We start from the raw sequence: 19,266 nt of genomic DNA, 5'->3' as shown, positions 1-19,266 counted from the left end.
CAAAATTACAAAGAAACAATATGTTTACAGAATTTAGAACCTTTTTTTTCCAAATAAAAACGCAAAATATCATGGCATGACTGACAAGACAAAGGATAAATGTTTTTATTTTTATTGCAGACAAGAGACAAGTACCCTTTCGTTTTGATTGTAAAACTGTTGACTTTCATGTACTTGTCTCAAGAGGCTCTACATTGATAAACGGAATCCTTGGCATCCGTATGTGAAGTGCGAAATGCCGCTAAGGTTAAAACAACTCGATTATTATTTATTTGTACGTAATTGATAAATATCTATTGATTTATTTTAATCTGTAGGTAAGCAAAATTAGAATTTTAAAATCTGAGGACAAATTATTATTACGAAAGGTATTGTGATATTTACTGAAGAGAGTCGTGTCGCCTTTCAAATTAATTAATAAGTACTTATGGCGGGAGGGGTGCAGCTCATCGGACGTCTAATATAATAGGTATGTTAGAATAGAATACCACGAGGCTTATGAAGTGTAGGCTCTCCCGAATATAAACCCCTTTCCAAAAAAACTAATGGTTTCGATTTGCAATAATTTACTACAGAGTTTTCAATGTATAAAATTTGTTACTGGCATGAAATAATTTGTCAGAAAGGACCTGGACCCGATATAAAGAAACGGGTTCTCTTAGGAGGCAAGGATCCACTTAGCCACGAGACAACCGCATTTTAATGAGTCAGACGTTAAGGAACCTACCTACATGGACCCCAAAAAAATATAGAAGTACAGGGAGCTCAAGTTTGCCTATAGACAGTGAGGAGGAGGCTCCCGTTAGCGGCTATTCCGCGACTATGGCTAAGGTTTTTCATGAATACCGGATTGCCCGTTTGAGATATGCAAGAAATCGTGCTTCCTGAACACAATCGAACTGGAGCAGCGTACTTTTTTTCTAATGAAGCTCTGATTTGTATATGTGGCTGACTGACGCCAGCGAGTGCTATGACGACGAGAGAACACTATGCAAATTCTGTGTTCTGTAGAAATCACTTATTATGGTAGGGACTCATACTCATAGTTTATTTGTACACGTGCCCGTTTTTTTGTATAGGACTGTCATTACCATGAGGTTTTTTAATAGTACTATAGCAATTGATAGTCTTGTAGCCTTTTAATTACTTTTAGTGAGTTATTTATGTTAATTACGAATGACAGAAGTGAGTGGAAGAAGAAGACATGTTGTGCCGACCCCACGTAGCGTGGGATAAGGTAAGGAAGAAGAAGAAGAGTTATTTTCAGTTAAAATAATTATGATTTGAATAAAAATAAAACAATAATCTCAGTTGACATTATTATTAATTATATTATAATTTAAATTTAAATAAATAATTAATATTTAAAAATAAAAGTGTCCCTATGTATCAATTTTTTTTAAATTAGTTGATACAAAACGGATAACTAAAAACTATATGACATTAATTTATTATAACCATATTGTATGTATGAGATTATCTTAGCCAACTTCTATTATAATGTCTATTTTAGTCTACGTTTGTAACTACTAAACTATTTATAAAGATTTTAATAATGAGTGTCCTGAGATCTTATATGGCAATATTTTTTTCATTCGCATAACTTTAATGATATTTTTTATTGCCTTTTATGGTAAATAATTTAAAGTTCTTTAGTAGATAATTGTTCAATGGCTCTAGGATGAGTTTTCTGCCAAGCAACTGTTCTTCCCACAGTAGAAAATATACAGAATATTTGACATAACGTTTAGTGCCATATTACCTGCATACTCGTCTTATTATCAAGTAATGAGCTGAGTATTACACTATTATTAAACTACATAGTACAGTATTAGTGTAGAAATAGACTTATTATTATAACTTTGTTGTTTTAAATACTTAGACTTATAATATTACTAGCTAATGCTCGCGACTTCGTCCGCGTGGACTACACAAACTTCAAACCCCCTTAGGGGTTATATTTTCAAAAATCCTTTCTTAGCGGATCTCTACGTCATAATAGCTATCTGTATGCCAAATTTCAGCCCGACCCGTCCAGTAGTTTGAGCTGTGCGTTGATAGATCAGTCAGTCAGTCAGTCAGTCACCTTTTCCTTTTATATATTTAGATGACATAGGTACATAATTAATTAAGAGTTTCTTTGAGTGAAACTTTCCAGCTATCATTAATTATTATTATTTATTTTTATATTATAATTCTTATAATATTTTTGATAATATTTTTTTATTATTAAAAGCGCGGAAGAGGAAGACCAAGGATAGTTTTAGGTAGTGTCTAGATGACCACAAGTGGTCGTTCGGTTTTTCAGTACGCTCCTTTGACCGTTGAGCTATCGAGGCTCTATCTAAATGATTAGAGCCTCAATAGCTCAACCGGTAAAGGAGTGGACTAAAAACCGAAAGGTCGACGGTTCAAAGTTCAAACGCCGCCCGTTGCACTATTTTCGTACCTACTCCTAGCACAAGCTTGACGCTTAGTTGGAGAGGAAAGGGGAATATTAGTCATTTAACATGGCTAATATTCTTTAAAAAAAAAGGAAAAGAAAAATAAATAAATTGTAATACATTAAATACTTACTGCCTTCAACCGGAATAACATCTGTTGTCAGCTGGACGACAACTGACGCATCATACGTCTCGGCCTCCAGTTTTCCTTACTCCTCAGAAAAGGAAGTAGGTACGCGACGAACACTCGCACACTATCATCACCACAATCTACAATCACTGTTTACGAATGGTCGAAGTTCGTTTTGCACTTTTTTTTTGGTTACCGTCGAACAAAGCAGTTTTTGTAGTGAGACTTAATTTTCCTCTTCCGATAGGTTAATCGTTTCTGGCAAACATCCGTTCTGTATTAAATAATAATACTATCTCGATTTCTGATTCTATTGGAAAAAATTAAATCAAAATTATAAGGTATACGTTACTTAAATTAGTAACTAAGAACTTGTGTTACTTAAATTAAAAGCATTAAAGGATTTCGAAACTCACTAACAAGCAACAGTAAAAGTTAACTATTTTTCAAAATATTAAACGAAAAGTTACCTACCTATTAGTACCCCGAACAATCCTTATTGTTATTCTGGAAAAAAAACTATCCTATATGTTGACCCGGAGTATTAACTATAAGTGTGCCAAGTTGGGTTCAAATCAGTTTGGTAGTTTCAGTGTGAAGCATGCATAGACAGACAGACAGATAAATACTGTTTTGGATTCGATATTGTTAACAACGCTTCCTCCGATTACAATTTTCAAAATATATTTACGTAATAATAATGTAATACCTATCATGTAATTTCTAGGTCCAGTTTTATTATAAGTATAGATTAAAAACAATGCTCGATTCGCGTCACTGCTAATAATGTGACTAAATCCTAAAACTTTATTATGTACCTGGCCATTGATATCGTATTACATAACAACGTTATTTTATCCAAATTATCACTTGGTTGCCTACTATCATATAATCAGTCACGAATATTATCTCAAGAGCATCTATCTTCTGGCGGTTATCTTATGTTTGACATTAAGATCTACGAGGCATATAACAAAAAACTCATTTGAATTGTTTGAAACGAACGAATTAAAGTTTTTACAATGTAAATGTAAAAATAGCTAGAATATACTGATGTTTTCTACCTAATGTGATCTACTACTCTAATATGATTGTTTCATGGGAAGCAAATTTGATAATCCTTTGTCGATCATTTCAGTCGCATGACTAGATGTCACATGATCAGCCATCATAGAGATAACGTAAAGTAATTGGTCAATGATATTAATATTAGAACTCAGAGTAGTGATTTAAGTCATGAATGCTCTCTACAGTTTCTTAATACTAATTTGAAATAGGCAGCCGTTAAAAGCAAAGGCTAATTTTAAGATTTTTATGATAATAAATGTTCAGTTATAGTTAAAATAGCAGGAATAATTGGCTTATAACAATAATAGCTCTATAATGTATAGCGTAAAATATTATTTAACGGCTTATTACGTTCAAGTTCACATCATCAATAACTAATGCAGCGAGCCGCGAACGCATCGACGCACGTGACCGGCAGAAAATCATTGCCAACCTCTCCTTGAAAGGGACAGAAAAAATATCAACTTCGTAACCTCCTCAGTACATTGATACAAATATAATAGGTATATAAAGTATCTATACCACGCAATATAATATACTTTATAACCAGAGCAAGGGTAAGTATGTACTAGATACATTCCGTTTCAAACAGACATTAGTTCCACATACTCAAACCGCGTGGATATTTCACACGACAGTTTGAATCGTTATTTCCGCTTATCCTTACGGGTTTTGTACTAAGTACATATATCTGCGACTCACTAGCAACTTCATTCATATCTCCATAACAATTACCCTAAAACAATATCCTGCAAATAACAAGGTAACCGCATAATCAGTTAAAATGAATAGTCAACCATGAAAACGATTTACTAGAGCCACTGGCACTGAAAATTTAGTTACAAAAAGTATTGAGACTCACGAAAAAATTGGCAAAGATTTTTCACGGGAACGCAATGTCAAGTTCATCCAGAAACCGAGTGCAATAAGGGTATTTTAATCACTTTCTTCCCCCTACAGTTGACTTTACTTGTCATTTTAGTATTATCTGATAAAACCTCCTAAACGTTTACGACTACCGATAAATCAGTACCTGAAGGTACAGGCGCGCGTGCGGCAAGCGCGGTGTTCGTCACACGAATGCCGCCTTGCGTCTCTTGCATTGTTTACACCGCTAATTACATTTTCGTTTCGATCGAGTTTGAAGGCTCTACGGCGGAAAATCTGGCCGGTGTCCAGTGCAAGTCACGATACAAAAAAGTTATTGACAGCTGATAACGGCCGATATAATGCGATCAGCGCTGCCTGCATGTGCGCTACTAGCTATAACTTAAGAACTGACAAACAGATTTGCTATTTAAACTCTTACAGCATTCAAAAGTTCGGTTCAGAATCTAAAAAATTTAACATATTACCCTGATGGTTATTCTTGTCATTTGAAAACAAAGAATTAATTTATATTCAATGGGTATGAAAGTAGATAGCCACTGTAACCCGCATTCGATTGGATTTTTGTATATTTTATCACTTTCATATCATAGGATTCCTATGATAATAATATAATGAATAATGGTCTGCCAGCCAAACAAAACTTATAGTTTAGGTATATTAAGAATCTGTGAAGAAACCAGTTATACCCTGTCAAAATTAGGGTCATGATTAGAACCCCATGAGCGCATAATGCAAGTCTGTCATCGTTGTAAACAAAAACTCATGATATTATGACTAGGCCTTAACTCAAAAAGAATCAGATTTTGTTCATTTAAATGTACTTAGACTTAAAAGGCCCTCTATCAGCTTTTTCAAGTAGCTTTTCTTTTTCATGTGGTTTAGCTTTATTAATGTTCTCGTTGGCATTTCCCGAGATTCTGCCTTAGCGACAGTCTAAGTTATAGAGAGTACCAACAGGAAAATTCTGTTTTTAGACCCGGTGGTTTAAGCTGCACGTTAATGGGGCCGATTCTCTAGGCGGTTTTCTAATTTTAAAATGTCTAATATTAGACTTAGAAAGGTGTGTTATTCTGAAAACCCACTTAAATGACAGGTCTAACCTAAAATTGAATTTGACAGCACTAAACTATTCAATTTAGATTTTAAAGAGCAAAAGTTATTCTGTTGTACGAACTAAATGCCTAAATTAAGAAACGTCAACCTAAAATTTTCTAAAATTAGAGTGGACCTCGCGAGGTGCCCACTAAATTTAAAGAGTCTGCTTAAATGGCAAAATGGACGTGTTTTGAAAGAAATATTTTTATTTGAGTTTAGAATTGTTATATTTAAGATAAAAAAAAGTGTCTTTTAAGTGTTTTAATTTAATTTAAACTTTATAAAATGGAAATATACGTGGTTTCTCTGGCTCGTCGTTAATTCACAAAAAATAATTAGGTTGGTTATCTACTTTGTTGTCTAAGAGTATCAGACACCTCCACAGACATCCTGGCGGCTTCAGCAACGCAAACCTAAGATCCTTAAGTCTCCTTATTTCTTAACTAGCAAGTGGCAGCTGTTCGAAAATCCTGTGGGACTAGGATACTTTTCTGTAGGTACTTAGCTTACCTACCTACCTAATAAAAGTAGCCTATAAGTATATCCTTCACTAGTATGTGTCCTTGTGAAAAATCTCTGTGCCCAACTAGGTTAGATGCATAAAGGAACATACCCAGAGACAAAAACTTGCATAGGTAGCTACCTAAATATTAGTGTGAACATAAATCTTTGCCAATTAGGTATGCCAAGGTAAAACTTGATGCCTTGTTATCATTATCAATGAGATTAATTCCTACTACCTACTACTTATTGCTAAACATATCAAAAATAAAGCAGAATAAGTGTGGTGGTAGAGTAGGTACTTATAATAAAGTTTAAGTTCTAAAATCTTAATGAGTTCACCTAAAGGTTTATTTATAGGCTAAATTAACAGATTTTACATTTAGTTATGTCTTATACTTACATACCCCTAGTATTGAACTAAGTACTTGAGTAGTACCCAGTTACTTCTTTATTTTCAACTCAGTAGATACCTGCTTGAAAGACTACCTATTACATGCATAAGTAGGTACTTATACTAGCTACAGTACAGTATAGATAACTACAACTAACTGACATAGCCTGGGTTCACTTTAATCATCTGATAAGTTTTAGTTGAGAAGTACCTAGTAGATACATCTTGTAATTCCTAAACATATCATGATAGGATCTTGTTGAGTTTACCTATATAGGTATACCCATACCCATATGGGTATCACATTTCAGGTTAACTAGCTGACCTGCCTGAGTTGTACCTGCCCCAGCTTTGTTCGGGTGGAATAAGTACCTATGTAAGTATCTGAAAATTATGTCGTAGTGGTCTATATAGGTACTTAAAGTAAACGTTCCTTACATGCAAATTCTCAAGTTTTTAAACTCAGCAGCTTAATAAATTACTAGACTCAGGAGTCAGCAGCTTATATGCTGATGTCAGTCAGTCAGTTTATATTTTTACATTTACATAATATGTACGGAAGAGAGAGAGAAAAGCTAGGACTTCTCCATAACATCCTCAAAAATGTGTAAAGTCTGCCAATCCGCACTTGGTCAGTGTGGTAGATTATGGCCAAAACACCTTATTCGGAGAGGTGACCCGGCGATGGATCGATAATGATGATGATGATGATGATGTACTGACCTAGCTACCTGCCTTTAGGTCACAAGAAGTATATAGGGTACTTCTAGTACCTAAAGTGATCCTATAATGGTTCCTTTTGAGGTATGGAACCCATAGTTAGAAGAGAAATAACGTCAAAAAATAATTTGATTTCTTTTATCTTTTCTAGATCTATTTTATTGAACACGGACTAAAGTTTTCTACACATTCCTATAATTCTACAAATTAATACAGAAATCTATAGACTCAACCTTTATTTAGTTTGAAATCTATAGATCTCTGACTTTGCATAGACTTAAGATACTGATAAAAGAGACAGAGTTATATCATTGGCATAAATCTGTCTCGTTTTAACTGAAACTTACGTCAGAGCAAAGTCAAAGTATGCTCTCTATACATATCTGTGCTTAAAGTATTATGTTTTAACTATGTCTAGTCTGAGCTAATTCAAAGTATAAGTACTCTATAGATTTTAGCCAAAGAATATGCAAACCTCAAAAAATGATTTTATAATAATTGTTATGGTGAAGACTGCATTGAAATTGATATAAATAGGGACTGAAAACTAATTTTGAACTATTTATACCTATAGATTATAAATTTCATTTTTCAGGTAGTACTAGTACAACTAAGTCATACTACAGCTGCTCAGTATGATGAAGGCAAGAATTTCCTAACAAAAGCAAGAAAACTTCAATCAGATACTTAATTAACAATTACTTTTATTAAATAAAATAATAAAATATATACATATGTTTCATTCTGTACTGTACATAATTAATATTTATTTCAATAACATTTAAATAAAAATTAAGTTTAGGAAACAACTGTTCATTTTTGGTAGATGAGTGACGGAACATCTTTTTAACTCGCAGACTCCATATACTTGGTTTCATGAAATGGGCTGAAATAAAAATTATCAACGTTGAAAGTTTGTTATGATGATGTGTTGAAAGGTGTAATGTATCCTACACTTCAATTTTTTGCTATGCATACTAGCTGTTTACTATGCAATTAAGCATCACTTTCTTTAACGGTGAACCAAACCATTGTGAGGAAACCTAAATGCCTGAGAGTTCTCCATAGTGTTCTCAAAGGTGTGTGAAATCTGTCAATGTGCACTCGGCCAGAGTGGTGGACAATGGCCAAACTCTTCCCGTTTTGAGAGGAGTCCCCTGCTCAGTAGTCAGCCGGCAATGAGTTGATCGTGTGATGATACTAACTGTTGCCTGTAATTATTATTTTTATATAGGTATGCTACACTTCCATTTTTTGCTATATTATAATATGTACTAGCTGTTTAATAAGCAATTAAGTATCACTTTCTTTAACCGTGAAGGAAAACATTGTGAGGAAACCTACATGCCTGAGAGTTCTCCATAGTGTTCTCAAAGGTGTGTGAAGTCTGTCAATCTGCACTTGGACAGAGTGGTGGACTATGGCCAAACTACATTTTGAGAGGTGAGCTGGCAATGAGTTGATCATTATGATGATACCAGCTGTTACCTGTTATTATTATTATTATACACGTAGGTATATACATTCAATCTTGATCTTGTAGGTACTTTCATGCCTTAAATCACATTACCGCCTTAGTTTGTTGAATTCATAGCAGAATTCATGGATACCTCGTTCCACGTCCTTGCACGCCAGATTTGTAAGTATACCGCCAAGTTTCAGAACTTCCTCGCTGTATATTCCTTTACCTGTATATTCAATGTACTCTGTGGCAGTCAGTTATTTAGGATGATTGCTTTTCATCTGTTTGCATTGATTTCCTAGCAAGAGTTTGACAATTAGGTACCTCGGTGATTTCAAGGTAAGGTAGGTAGGTAAGATTCCAAGCAAAATTCTTTGCTTTTATCTATTTTATGCACATAACCACTATTTTCACAAAGTTTTGTAACAAAAACTAAGATTCTTTAACCACAAAACATAAAGAAATTAGGTTAGAAATTATATTTGCAACAAAAATAATAGATCTGTTTTTTTAACTAGTTTTACGGCTCTGGGTTCTAGCACTTTTGATCAAAGACTTAAGCCTACTTCACACGATAAAATGAACAAAACTTCAATTTTCGACACTTTTATTGTGATTCGACCTAAATAAATCAAGTAAAGTTATTATTTTTGTATTTCAAGTAACATCGTTCGATATTTTTCGCAAAAAATAGTTTTAAGATTAAAGGGGAAAATCAAACACAAATTTAGTGCAGTTCTTGTTATCTTAAATAGCAACACTTACTATTCAATTCAAACGTCATTTTAGACGGCCATTTAGGATGTTTAAATTTAGTTGAAGCAAAAAAGCGAATGCAGTTTAGAAATAGAAATCCTAAAATTAAAGAATCTAAAATTTAGTTTAGGTTTAGGTTAGAGTACAACAGAATTAGCGCCAATTGTGTCAGTAAGAATTTGCAGGCACGTGGCAGAAAAGACCTGAAATAATCTCGTTGTAATCCACGCAACCATAATGGTGGGATGAAATTTGTTTCTGCGACGTAAGGTGCGATCAGAGAACAGAGAAGGTGGTATCAGTTCAAATGATCCATCAGAACATGTCTCATTATTAGGTCTATAGAACACGAAAAGAGAGTTGACGTCTCTTCGGTGCTCTAGAGACTCTAACGTGCAAGTCAATTTGGGATTGTCCGCGAGTTGAACAGCTTGTCTAGAAGATGTCGGTACTCCAGCATAGCCTAAAGGTGTGAACAGTGCTTCAAATGGGGCTGAACTTATGTTTTACTAGATGATGCCAGCGACTTCGTCCGCATGGATTTAGGTATTTTTAAAATCCCGTGGGAACTCTTTAATTTTCCGGGATAAAAGTAGCCCTTCCCCGGTATGTAAGTAACTTTGTACCAAATTTCATCGAAATCGGTTAAACTGTTGGGCCGTCAAAAACTAGCAGACCGATAGACAGACACACTTTTGTATTTATAATATTAGTATGGCTAAAGATCTTTTCGCCTTATTAAACACCATGAGTTTATTTAAACTAATTTGAATTCCTAGTGCTCATGGAACTGGATTTTGCTGGATATTTTGACACCGAGGATCATTAAGTTCCTGTTGAATGAGTTAGGCAATTTTCTGAAAGAGAATAGATGTTATGGAAGAGGTAATTTTTAACAGTAAACACGCGTAGAAAGTTTTGACATTCAATTTTTTCATCAGAATTCAGAACTTATCGAACACGTAAAACCCATCGGGAAATCTGTGAGCTTTTTGAGGGAAAAATTTAAAGATACCACGTTTTCCTTAAGGTTGAGCTTGGTCACACTCCAAATAATAAATACGTAAGTAGGTATACATATTTTATTTTATTCTATTCACTTTTACAAATCCATCATGACGAAGCACAATATTTTGTAATCAATGCAATTAAAGCTATTATCCACACTAATAGCTATATCTATTAGCAAAAGTGTGTCTGTCTGTCTCATGTCTGTTACCTTTTCACGGCACAGTCAGGCAGCCCATGCTATTATATGTATCATCATCATCATCGTCGCCAACTGTCTATAGCTTTTTGGTGTCGGAAAAAAACAACTCGAATTATGTCCATGTCTTGATACATCCTTTACAATAGCTACTGTTTTGAAGTGTAGGTACAGGAGAGGCCTACTACACAGTTTTACAACCATAGTCATTTTAAATTGAGTCGTCGAGTTATCTGTCTGTTTCGCTCACACTTACAGGTCGTAGGTAAGTGCGAGCGAAATAGACAGATAAACTCGACGACTCAGTTTAAAATGCGTCGACTATACCAGTAAGGGTCGTAATTACATCTGTTTGGCTGATACTCTCTCACAATGGCTGAAATGCAATTTAAGAGCAAGAAAATATCATAAGTAGAAGTAGGTAAGCAATTGAAATTGTAGCAATTCTTGGTGCAGCTTTTTCCACAATCGATCAGTAGGAAGGTAAGAAGTTCACTAATAGGAGTTGCATTAAACACAAGTTAACTAACCATGACACAGACACAAAACAAGACCATTTTATTACTAAGCGAAGTACATCCATACTAATATTATAAATGCGAAAGTGTCTGCTAGCTTTTCACGGGCCATCCGTTTAACCGATTTTGATGAAATTTGGTACAGATATAGCTTGCGTCCCGGAGAAGGACATAGGCTAAATATCCCGGAACTTAAAATAGTTCCCATGGGATTTTTAAAAAACTAAATCTACGCGGACGAAGTCGCGGGCATCATCTAGTAATTTAATTTTCATCTAATCTGTTGTAAATCAGAAGGGATGTATTCCTGAAAGAGTGAATCACTGAACAGCAACACTCATCAGCTTTAAAAAGGACAAAATGAAAAATCAACGTGCAATGGAGTCAAACAAAAAGGCTTATTTATATCGCACAACAACAGACTCCGAGTCAAGAAACTAATTACTAATAATAAATTTAATTACTGTGGTGCACAGTAAAATGTGTATGAATTTATGATCACACAATATTATAGTCCTAACAAACCTGTATTTATAATCCTACCTAGATAAATAAATTAATTAAATTAATCCATATAATAAAATAGTGATATTTTATTAATTAAATATCACTTGCTTTAACGGTGAAGGAAAACATCGTGAGGCAACCTGCATGCCTGAGAGTTCTCCATAATGTTCTCAAAGGTGTGTAAAGTCTACCAATCCGCACATGGCCAGCGTGGTAGACTATGGCCAAAACCCTTCTCACTCTGAGAGGAGACCCGTGCTCTGTAGTGAGCCGGTGATGGGTTGATGAATAAAACAGAGCCGTGATTGACTAATAACTAAAGCGCAGGGAGTCAATTAATTATGACCTCATATTATACTTATCTCAGTAATAAATAATAAGTTAATTTAAAAACTGCATATAATTTTAAATGACATTCATTCTTTTACACAGTTTGCAAATTAAACACTTGAACATAACATTAAAGAATCGGAATCTCAAAATGAAGTCATCGCTCATCAACTTGGAATTTATTTTACAAAGAAAAAGATAAAAGGCAAATGGAGACACAATAATTAAGAATACGGTATTTTACACCAAGCAAGAAAAAATCTAAAAATGTATTAACAATTTAACAATTAGCAATAAGCAATCGAAAAATGTTAATTTTAGTTTATAAAATTATATAGGTAGGTACCTAATGAATTTTATAATTCATTTTAAAGATTTCACTTTTTTATCTGTTCCACAAATATCCAAAACGTATGATACCGTAGCCGCCATGTTGATTCCGCCTATGAACTTGGTACTAAGGTGTCTGTAAATCCTAATCCTAATCCTAATAGTGGTTAGAAAGTGTGGATGTTTGGATGTTTATTACTCAATCACCCAAAACGGCTGGACGGATTTGGATGAAATTTCGAATGGAGTTAGATTATACCCTGGATTAACACATAGGCTACTTTTTATCCCGGAAAATCAAAGAGTTCCCGCGGAGTTTTGCGCGCGGATGAAGTCGCAGGCGTCAGCTAGTATTATAATAATATTCGCGTTCACATCGCTGCAGCTGCACTTATTATTATTTTATATTCATTTTCGAATCTAATAAACATCGGTTCTTATAAAATTATAGAAATCGTGAAACGTTTCGCTTGCAAGAGAAAAATATACGAGCTTACATCACTCGCGCTCATATTTATTTCCTTTATAAACCACTTTCGGGGGTCAATTTCACAAAACAACAGAGCTTCTGATGCGCGCCTTAATCCTCTAAAGTCTTGGTGCCCATGACTGCCCAGGGATCTTTGCATGGTCTGCTGGCTCTGAACGTTATAGGACTGATTGTGATTACGAGTGTCTAGTATAATAGGTAACTTGGTAAGTATACATAAAATAAAACAAAAGAACTAGGCTTTGATTGTATGAGGATAAAGTAAATAGATATTGTTATGTCCCTATTTACAATGAAACTGTCAATAGCACGAAGAATTTAATCGGTGAGTCCCCTTTAGACAATACAGATATTATCAAAGAAGTGATTTTTTATCACGTTCCAAGACTCGTCTCTTTTTTCTCCTCTAATATTAATATTTGGAAAGATCTACCTTAGGATGCCTTGGAATATCAAAAGTACTATTGGAGTCCCAATGTAGAATAATGAACATCAATCCATCATCAATCACACGTATATGTTCTTGTAATTTTTAAGGCGTTAATTTATATGATCCTTTTACCACACAATGTAAAGCGTGACCAGAATCAATCAATCGCAAATTGCCAATTCAATACGTAGCAATCACGTCATACAATAATATAGAGACAAAAACCGGCCAAGTGTGAGTCAGGCTCGCGCAACGAGAGTTCGTTACTACAGTCGTATTTTTCGGCGTTTTGCACGATTATTCAAAAACTATGATGCATAAAAATAAATAAAAATCTGTTTTAGAATGCACAGGTGTGCACCTTTCATATGATACCCCACTTAATATAGTTATCTTACTTCAATTGAAAATATTAATTTTTATTTCATGACCACAATTTAACTTTTTTTGTGTGATATAACCACAAATTCACGGTTTTCACATTTTTTGATGTGTGCTATAAGACCTACCTACCTGCCAAATTGTATGATTCTAGGTCAACGGAAAGTACCCTGTAGGTTTCTTGACAGACAGACAGACAACAAAGTGATCCTATAAGGGTTCCGTTTTTCCTTTTGAGGTACGGAACCCTAAAAATCGTGATTTACTCATTAGAAGTTCGTGTCTTTAATCTTGAGTGGCTTGGAGTTGATAGAGCTTTGTTTGCCGAACTATTTCAGACTGTTATCGATTCAAGAGCTGCGCTAAAACAGAAAATTAGCGTAGAAGTGATCTATTTAATCATGATTTACCACTTGATTGATTCACGACACCGATGGTTGGTTTTTTATGGTTCCGTACCTCAAACGGAACCCTTATAGGATCACTTTGTTCTGTCTGTCAAAACCTATAGGGTACTTCCCGTTGACCTAGAATCATGATAGGCAGGTAACGATGGCTTATAGCACAATTAAAGGGAAAAAATCCGAAAACCGTATATTCGTGGTTTCATCACAAAAACTGTTATTTCTTGTACGACAGTATGGAACCATTCGTGTGCGAATCCGACTCGCACTTGACCGAGCAGGCGGTGCAAGCACATGCAAGACTGTGGCGTGTGGACGTCCATACAAGAGACCTATATTCAGCCGTGGACGTCTATCGGTTGATGATGATGATGATGATGAATAGTAAGCAAATGACCAGGCACCGCTGTTGAATGATTATCGCCTCCCACCAAGCAACATCAAGCAACTGGGTGCATCATTTGTAGCATCAGTGTACCCGTAAATGCATTGCAGGCTTTTCAGGAGTTTGTTGATCCACCACTTGAATAACACCTTATTGAAATTTAACGGGAATGCCACTGAAGGAAGTTGGTTCTACAATTTGCATGTGCGTGGAAAAAAGGTCTGGGATTTCGGTGGCTGAAGTATACCAGGTTTCTGAACTAGGCCTACTCTTTATCTCCCTCATTGGTTTACTTATTGCTATTTTATTCGGCTGCGGCCTCCTGCGGATCATGTTGTCCTGTAAGTTCATAGTTCATACCGTCCCGATTGCTATCTCAACCTGTCGCGGACTATATTATATTGTCTAAAAAGAAATGTGTAACAAGCAGTATTAAATTTTTACCATACCGTGAATTTACCGTATTTTTACTTGAAATTTGAAACGTAGGTTCTTTCTAGGGGGTAGGTCTGAATAAGAAATGATTTAACTAAAATCTCCCCCTAAGGGGGTGGAATGGGGTTTGAAAAGTCATACGAAAATCCTACGTTTATTAGTTAGAGATATGAAAATTGGCATTTAGGTATTCTGGGTTCCGTGCCTTAAGGTGAGACTGAGTGAGTAGGTAAGTGAGGCCTTTTGCAGCGGGAAAATTTCAGATCTCATGAGAAACCAGAAATTTTACGCGGACGAAGTCGCGGGCAACTGCTAGTCTATTATTATAAATGCGAAAGTATGTTTGTTCAGCCTCCTATGCTGGAAGTCCGCGGCTCTATCCCGGGCACGCACAAAGGATAACATCTGGGAGAAAGAAAACATCGTGAGAAAATTTGCATGTCTAAAAGTTTTCCATAATGTTCTCAAAGATGTGTGAAGTTTACTAATCGCACTTAGCCAACGTGGTTTACTGGAACCTAGACCACATGAGTAGATCTACTCGTGTGACCCAGACCACATGAGTAGTCTACTCGTGTGCCTAGACCTTCCTTACTTTGAGAGGAGACAATAATACCTATGTACTCAATACTCAAAAGTGAGCTGACGAAGGGTTGAGTTGAGACTTGATATTATGGTTATTATCTAAAGTTAAGATGATGATGATAACATTAAATAATTCCGTTTTATTGTTATACCTTTTCGTAACAAATATTATATCAAAATGTGTATTTTAAAATCTACCCGCCACCTAAATCACAAAAATAATAAAATTATAACTTCGCAGAGGTATAAAATTTATACCTAAATAAAACATTTACACTACTTACGTAAGTAAATTCATGGCAACGTGGATTGTGTATGTACCTGTAACAATAAATCAAGGATTATTCTAAGCAACAAGATACAATTTTCCTTGTAGAAACTTATTATAAAGGACTAATACAATTCGAAGAAATATAATTAATCTACTTTATACTATAAGTGTAATCTATTCAACTAGGTTGATCTAAAAGAAGGTTAACAGTTACATAGTAGGCACTTTGTAACTAGATATCAGTACCAGTGGCGTGCAGGTCATAGAGGCATAAATGCACTGCGTACCCCAGTTGTAATAGCTCAATGCATATTTTTCATTATGACCTGCCAGTAAACAGGTTCCTAGGAACCTAACTAATGCCTACCCTGGCTTAAAAGTCTGTGCACGCCACTGATCAGTACCCATATTATAAATATGAAAGTGTTTGTTTGTTGGTTTATTGGTTTGTCCTTCAATCACGTCGCAACAGAGCAACGGATCGACGTGATTTTTTGCATGGGTATAGTTACAAACCTGGAGAGTGACATAGGCTACTTTTTATCCCGGAAAATCAAACAGTTTCCACGGGATTTTTGTGAAACCTAAATCCACGTGGATGAAGTTGCGGGCATCAGCTATATATCAGCTATATTAAACCATATTTAATATTATAAATGCGGAAGTGTGTCTGTCTATCTGCCAGCTTTTCACAGCCCATCTGTTCAACCGATTTTGACGAAATATGGTACAGAGATAGCTTGCGTACCGGGGAAGGATATTGGCTACTTTTATCCCCGAATATCAAAGAGTTCCCATGGGATTTTCAAAAAAGCCAAATTAACGCGGACAAAGTGGCGGGGATCATCTAGATAGAAATATTTTGTAAAAAATATAGGAAATTTTTTTGTAGTTTAGATTCTATTAGAATCGAACTAGCTTATGCCCGCGACTTCGTCCGCGTGTACTACATAAATTTCGAACCCCTATTTTACTCCCTTAGGGGTTGAATTTCCAAAAATCCTTTCTTAGCGGACGTCATAATAGCTATCTGCATGCCAAATTTCAGCCCGATCCGTCCAGTAGTTTGAGCTGTGCGTTGATAGATCAGTCAGTTAGCTAGTCACCTTTTTGATTTATATATTTAGATTAATAAAGTCTACCTATATAACCAAAAACTCGCTAGATCCGTAGATAAGGTGACAAATTTAAAAAAAACTGAAAGTTATCTATCTAACTTCAATCAAAAAAATCAATTCTTTTTTGGACTAAAATATTTACTTACCGATTGTTTGCAGAGCACCATAATGTATGTTTTAAAATATTAGTGGATGTCTTCAAATCATCTTGTCAGGTTTTTACCTTGGACAAAATATTTACTTATCGTGTTTTAATAATTTTTAAATGGAATTTAGCGTTCATCTGCCACTTTTTTCCCATTCTTTGTTATTTGTTATTCAATTAAAATACAAAAAGGATAATATAATATGCGAATGAAATGAGTCATGCTTGCTAACTGATATTAGCCTCTGCCAGTTAATTTTAAATTTAGAAAATCCCAAGTTTTTGCTTTGGTGAAATCCTATATTATAACTCTATGGTGAAAATCGATGATTTTAATGATGAGTGATTTTGACTACAGAAATCATAGATAGATAGTGCATTTAGCATTCATAATATTACCATAATATCAACACTAATATTATAAAATGGTATAAAGTCTGTAAGTTTGGATGTAGAGAGTAATATGCGAAACAAATCCGATTCTGAAAATTATTTAATTGGTAGATAGCTACTTTATCACGGAGAGGCTGGTTACATTTAAATATACATATATTATTTCGCAACTGAAGTCGGGGACAAAACCTACTAGTGTATATAGTCGCAGGAACACAATAAAATAGCATTGTCCTAGGGCATTTAAAATCATTCATCTATATTAGATACTTATACTTAACAATAATAAATGATAAAATTACAAGACCTAGATTTAAAAATCGTAAACCTATATAAACTGATATTTTTATGACCACGTCACGAACTTATCTGATTTTTTTAATTGCCATTTAAATAAGTCCTTGAACTTTAACCTTATCATGTATTCACCCTTGGATGTAATAAGGACTGAACTGAAAACCTGATTTTTAAAATTAGCACAATACACATATAACACAAATTACCTTAAAACATTTCGCAAGAAAATGGAATTTGCATATTGTGCCGTAAGTATAATATGTATAAAATAAATCAAGCTGACTGTGTCCAAAGACATACGAACAAAAAAAACTGTTTTACGACTGTATTATAAAGCCATGTTTCTTAAGAGAAGTTTCCCTAGCATACCTACTCCCAGTATACTGCAGTATGCTCCTAGCGCTCTCTATACAAAACATAGTACTCGAAGAAACATAGTCTCATTTAAATGTTAACTTCTTTATTAAACTCAATGAAATTTCGTTGACACGTTCTAGAAACTAATATCTGTGATTTTCTAGATTACTGTAAAAATATCCAGTACTTACTAAGTATTATGTATTCTGAGCTATTGTATTAAAGTTACACGGGTGTGAAGATTTGAATGTAAATCCTTGAGACCGTGTAACTTCAAAACTAAATATTTTAACGGAAATCTGGCAAACCACAGACTAAAATATATTTGGTTTTAGAAAGTATCTACAAAATTTTATTGAATTGAATTGAATTGGTTACTATTCAAATGAGAGCCAGACTTTGTTCGTTGGAGCGTGCTTTTTACAAATAAACTTCTCTTAAAAGCCATGCGAAACCGGAATGCTTCAGGCATTAGCATGAATACGTATTTATGTCAGTTCATACAGCTATATTATTTTTAAAACCCTTTGTTTATTTATATGCTTTGTTTATATCCTCGGGTATGTCCTCAAATACCTAAGTATTGGAGGTCATACTCGAGGAGACAAATATTATTGCGCAATCCAAACTCACTGTTTAGTACTCACGTGTCTGTCGGAGTACCTATACCCGTATATACGTATATATTAGTAGTATATATACTAGTTTTGAACCTATCTGGGGTCTTTATTCAATGAGCCTGAAAAATATCAGAACGATAGCTCTGAAATCAGTATGACAGGCCTGGAATAACCTAGACCTTGATAGAACAGAAATAAAATTAAGTAATTCTAAAGTATCAAATTTGGTTATTCAAGGTCTGACATACTAATTTTGGGACTGCCAGCCTGTTTTTTTTTTAATTTGCTGCGCTTTTCCAGTCTCATCTTTCGTTAGCCAGATTCTAGCATTTACGATAGTTTAAACCCTAAAGAAGTAGAGACACCTATTTCACAAGTGCAAATCGATATTACTTACTTAGCTTGTTACATATTTATTAAGTGGCATTATCGTTCTAAACCGGCTAACCTCGAGCTCGCGCCTTTGTGTCTCTAACACCTAGGTCGCAGACTATCTTCCGGTAGAAATTCTCGCTACCTAATTACTCTGCCTCAATACATCAAAATAAACAGTAAACACTCTCAAGTGTTGTTACTTTTCAATAAAAGTTGTATACTAGTTA

The 19,266-nt window shown here is 34.7% G+C and overlaps 1 protein-coding gene across 3 annotated transcripts in view; it reads right to left on the bottom strand.

Annotated features, from left to right (window-relative positions):
* The window catches only part of LOC117987079 (uncharacterized), a 216,311-nt gene that overhangs the window by 148,923 nt on the left and 48,122 nt on the right, over positions 1-19,266 (bottom strand). The window contains exons 1-2 of one of the 3 annotated variants that reach the window (XM_034974029.2): positions 4,505-4,710; positions 2,578-2,884 (exon numbers count right to left, since the gene is read on the bottom strand). The exons of the other annotated variants lie outside the window; for them this stretch is intronic. The gene's annotated coding sequence lies outside the window, so the exon portion shown is untranslated. Of the gene's footprint in view, positions 1-2,577; positions 2,885-4,504; positions 4,711-19,266 lie in introns of those variants that run through there. 3 annotated transcript variants of the gene reach the window in all.

The sequence above is a fragment of the Maniola hyperantus genome, chromosome 12 (genome assembly GCF_902806685.2).
Source record: "Maniola hyperantus chromosome 12, iAphHyp1.2, whole genome shotgun sequence".
NCBI lineage: Eukaryota > Metazoa > Arthropoda > Insecta > Lepidoptera > Nymphalidae > Maniola > Maniola hyperantus.
Note: the sequence above shows the minus strand (reverse complement) of the source record. Positions and strands in the feature narration are given on the sequence as shown.